Source organism: Saccostrea cucullata, unplaced genomic scaffold, assembly GCF_032062105.1.
Source record: "Saccostrea cucullata isolate Sc308-1 unplaced genomic scaffold, CSIRO_AGI_Scuc_v1 ctg10715, whole genome shotgun sequence".
In the NCBI taxonomy this organism is placed as follows: domain Eukaryota; kingdom Metazoa; phylum Mollusca; class Bivalvia; order Ostreida; family Ostreidae; genus Saccostrea; species Saccostrea cuccullata.
The window spans coordinates 1-5,306 of record NW_026923404.1 but is presented as its reverse complement, the minus strand read 5'-3'; the positions used below and the strand labels follow the sequence as shown (position 1 = coordinate 5,306).

Genomic DNA, 5,306 nt, shown 5'->3' with positions numbered 1-5,306 from the left:
TATAAAACTCGTCTTCTAAACTTAAATCAGTTTCCAAATCTTTGAGATCTCGATCTTCCCCTTTAAGTGTAGACCCGTCGGGATGTGTTTTAGATATTGATCCAGGAGAAATTAGACTAGGATGATACGTATCCGGGTTAAACAGTATTTCCCTGTCATCTAGATCCGGTTGCACAAATTTCTTCCGGGGAAACAAAGGCACTCGCGAAACTGCCCGCCTCAAACGCTGCAATGGTGTTTCAGTCTTTGGCACTGGCAAATTTTCCATATATTTGTATAAGAAAATCGGATTCTCTACCACTTATTATAACCAGGTCAACCTCATCCTGGACTCCGGCCTATATGAAGCTTTTTTTTTTTTTAAACCTCAACCAACAAAGTTTGAGGAGGCAGAGTCCCGAATGACGTTGGGCCGATTATAAGTTTGTTCATTTACACCCGGGATCTTGGCTATTTCTGTGAGAGGAGACGCCAAGTGAAATAATTCAATTAATCCTTGAGCTGGGTCGGACCGACTCACTTCAGTTTTTTTTTCTGTATTTTATTTTATTTTCAATACCCCGTTCCTTTTCTACCAGAGGACCTTTCTGGACCAGAGCGGCTCACAGGCTCTTATTCTCAACCTGTATAAAATGAAACAGAGACAGACACAATCCAGCTCTTGTCTTTTATTAAATAAAAATCCGATTACATGAAATAAATACTTTTACACACAATACTAAAACTTATAATAAAGATTACTGTGTTACAATAAAACTATCTTAATATGTAAATAACTATAGTAGATAATTAAAAGTAAACCATCTGAAAACTTAATAACTTTACAAAAACGCGCAAGTCTACAAAATAATCTTACCTGTATAAAATGAAACAGAGACAGACACAATCCAGCTCTTGTCTGGCGTATGTCCGTCATCCGCTCATTTTATACCAGATTAACCGTCCAGGTTTCAAAGCTCAATTCCCAGTAGTCAGCGTCTTTGATTAATCCTAACCAAATCCATCTTTTCACCAACAAATTTATAACTACTTTCCCAATGATTTATTCCTTGGAATTATCTGAGTAAAAAGTTAAACTTATAGTGGTCAGCATTTTTAATTACTTTTAACCAAATACATCTTCATAAATAAGAAAGACACATTTGCATTCCCATGATATATTTCGTGGGACCGTCCGTGATAAAATCTTAATTTCTATTGGTAAGCATCTGTAATTACTTCCAACCACACACTTGTGGATCTTTAGATACACAAGTAAATTTTATTGATTCTAATGATTTATTTTTAACTTCAGATCTCGCATCTGCTATCTCTTTAAGCCAAATAGTGCAAACTCATAAAATATGTTTCATTTTTATATTTACTGCAATTTTTGTTATGATAGCCATAAGCATAAGTTTTAACAATGCAGTGAATAGAACACGACAGATAGAATGATATAACAGTGTCGAAAATGGATGAACACTGTGACGGAGATCCCTGCTGTGCGTATGGCATATTAAAAGCCCGATGTGGACACCATTTAACACGTCGATTTCAATAACTGATTTTATATCGTATTCCACTAATAGCAGGACACATCACCGTTAGTCGATGGGAACATTTGTTAAACAATGAAAATTTTAGCGGAAAACAGAAAAAATCAAACTATATTGTATATTATTCTATATCTTTTGTATGAAACCAACCAAGGAGGTTTCACTGACACACTATATAGATATTTAATGATATTCTAACACACACCAAACAACAGGGTATTGGGTGCAGTGACAGTCGAAAGATAATTGTACTTTTTATTATCCCATGACAGACAAATTTCCCTTTGATCTTCACAAGGGTGTATATCTCATATCAACATAAGTGTGGTGATATATTAAATATCACATATGTGATATAAAGCTAGTGATATCCAACTGTTAGACCCTGGATGTAGGAGGAGCTATGCAAATGAGAAATAAATTCGTTTCTAAATTTTAATGAACTGAATAAAACAAGAAAAAGGCACAAAATATTGCAACTTTTACACAACTACACAAGGTAGTTCATCTGCTTAATACCAAGGAGAAGAGAAGAAAATTTTCAAAGATTTAGTGTATTTTCATTGTATAATCAATAAAGCCCCACCCTATCACTAGAGTCCCTGACCCTGGGACCATAAAATTCACAATTTTGGAAGAGGGACTCTTGCTTATCATAACAAAGCACTTAGTTAGTTTATTTAATACCCAGAAGCAGAGAAGAAGATTTTCAAAGAATTCATGTATTTTCACTATATAATCTAAAGAGCCTCCCCCCTACACCAGAACCCCTGACCCTGGGGCCATCGAATTCACAATTTTGGTAGAAGCACTCTTGCTCATCATAACAAAGCACTTAGTTAGTTAATTCAATACCCAGGAGCAGAGAAGAAGATTTTCAAAAAATTCAAGTATTTTCAATATATATTCTACAGAGCCCCCCCCCCCCCCCCTTACACCAGAACCCCTGATCCTGGGGCCATAAAATTCACAATTTTGGTAGAGGCACTCTTGCTCATCATTACTATGCACTTAATTAGTTTATTTAATACCCAGGAGCAGAGAAAAAGATTTTCAAAGAATTCATGTATTTTCACTATATAATCTATAGAGCCCCCCTCCCTTACACCAGAACCCCTGACCCTGGGGCCATCGAATTCACAATTTTGGTAGAGACACTCTTGCTCATCATAACAAAGCACTTATTTAGTTTATTTATTACCCGGGAGCAGAGAAGAAGATTTTCAAAGAATTTATGTATTTTCACTATATAATCTATAGAGCCCCACCCTTACACCAGAACCCCTGACTCTGGGGACATAAAATTCACAATTTTGGTAGAGGCACTTTTGCTCATCATAACTATGCACTTAGTTAGTTTATTTAAGACCCAGGAGCAGAGAAGAAGATTTTCAAAGAATTCATGAAATTTCACTATATACATTTTCAGCCCCACCCTAACACCAGAACCCCTGACCCCGGGGCCATGAATTTCACAATTTTGGTAGAGGACTCAATGCTGATTACAATCATGCAAACAGTTTGACTGCTTGATGTCCAGGAGTAAAGAAAAGATTTTTAAAGATTGCACTAATTTTAGTGGTTTTTGCCCCACCCCCCAGGCCCCAGGGGGGCAGGGCCCATGAAATTCACAATTTTTGTTCCTCTTCACCCATAGATGCTATATGCCAAATTTGGTTGAAATTGGTTAGGTGGTTTCAGAGAAGAAGCTGAAAATGTTCAAATGTTAACGCACGACGAACGACGACGGACGAAAAGTGATAGCAATAGGTCACCTGAGTTTACTCAGGTGACCTAAAAATGAATTGACACGGAGCAATTCTCTAAGCGGATATCGTTCTCCTATATAAATTCGCACATCCTGTGCAAGCTATTTAGGTAGAATGTTCCTCCCCGGCGGCATCCTCCAGTTTTGGAATAATGACACTCTCCTTCACAGAAATGTTTGAAATCACGGTTTACAAAAAAGACATTGAAACGGAGCAATTCTCGAATCGGATAACTTTATCTCACATACTGGCCATAGGAATTTGCACATCCTGTTGAGGGTGTTTAGTAGAATTTTCCTTCCCGTCATGCTCCGCTGGCTCCGGTTTTGGAATAATGGCATTTTCCTTCTCGTCGTCACATTGTTTCATGGATTTTTGGGGTGGCTCCAGTGCTCGACTTACTTCAAGGAGTTGTTGCTCCGATTGCCTTTTGTGGGTTCTAACTGCGGAACTACGGTGGCCCGTTCTCTCCATAATCTGTTGCTCTTCAAAACCTATAGTGTAAATAAGTATTGAAATTATTAATTCGAGTCACGTACACGATATAACGAGCAAACTTTTACGTCGTCAAACATTAAATATTTTAATCATCTCCCTTTTTTAAGACAATTTGATGAAATCTATGCTTACCGGACTGAAATAATGTCGTTGCACAGGTCCTTTTCCCCGAGTGATTTGAAAAGTTCTCCACAAACCCTGCCTTGGCACACATGGTCTTGATAATGGTACCCAACTTGTTGACCCCTATAGGTTGGATTCCAAACGTGGTTCGGGTCCTGGGAGTGGTCGCCTATAGAATGATCCTTACCCCACCAGAGAAATGTAGGACGAATAAACATCAAACAAACTGCGGAGTGTACCGGATTCCGAGTAGTGGCGTATCGTCTTGGCAAGAATGTTCCTCTGGTTTAATCCTCCGGAGAAATTCTTTGATGTGCGCCCACAAAATTCAATGTAAGCCTTGCTATCAGAATCACCACATTTGATTTGACATACCTCTAATTTTCGGTGTTCATCTAGTCCACGGAGTCCAAAAAGTTTGCAGTTGTAATAAAATACAGTGTTGATGTAACTTTTTGAAGTATGTGATCCCAGTAATTTTTTCTCCCACAGGACGTCTTCTTGTTCCGGCGTTAACGGATCCGCTTGCTTGATAGACACTCCTATTCCTTGGCATGCTAGCTCCTTCATTCATGCGTCTAGAGTTTTCCTGAAGTCGTGGAAACGGGCATCTTTGACATCTAAAAAGTTCATATCATGAACACCTTCCTCTCGCATGTACCGTAAGTAGTGAGGGGTATAGTCTGTAGTCTCTGAGGGCAATGACGTCATTGATATAGGTCAAGGTCAAGAAAGTAGGTCAGATCAAAAGTACTAGGTCAAAGTCATTACAAGGTCACAACTGTCTGAGGTCAAACCCGTTTGAGGTCAAAACAGTCTGGGGGCACTAACATTAGTCATCAAAACTGTCTGAGGTCACAGCAATTATGAGTGACACCTACAATGATCACGAACTAAATCACACAAAAACTAGTCTGAGGGCACCTCATTTAGAGACATCAAAACAGTCTGAGATCAATATGTCTGAGGTCTTATTGCATAATACCATCTGTTGTCATGTCATCCCCAGCAAAATGATCTCAGGGTATAAATGTAACGGAGAAAAATTATCTTTTAGCCTTGTTTAAAATCTAAAATAACAAAGATGTCTCAATACAAATGGATGATTGTAGAGTGGTGTGCTTTACATTCAGTCAAACGAGAGGAACATATAAGGATAGAAAGTGACTGGTTTAAAAATAAATCAGAGTGTCTGAAAGATTACAGCGAAAAAATGAAAGGGGATTACGATATTATAGACTGTTCGGTTTCAAAGGAATTCCTTGTCAAACAGACACCTTTGAAATCATGACGTCAAAAATAGTATTTAAACAGATTATATCACACTCATATTTCATTTGTACGGAGATGGCTGAACAGATGTTTATTAGGGAACTGC

At 38.1% G+C, this 5,306-nt stretch overlaps 1 pseudogene; it reads right to left on the bottom strand.

The window, feature by feature from the left end:
- Window positions 1–3,340: 3,340 nt before the first annotated feature.
- On the bottom strand, window positions 3,341–4,639 carry LOC134263910 (uncharacterized; annotated as a pseudogene).
- Between the last annotated feature and the right edge of the window lie 667 nt (window positions 4,640–5,306).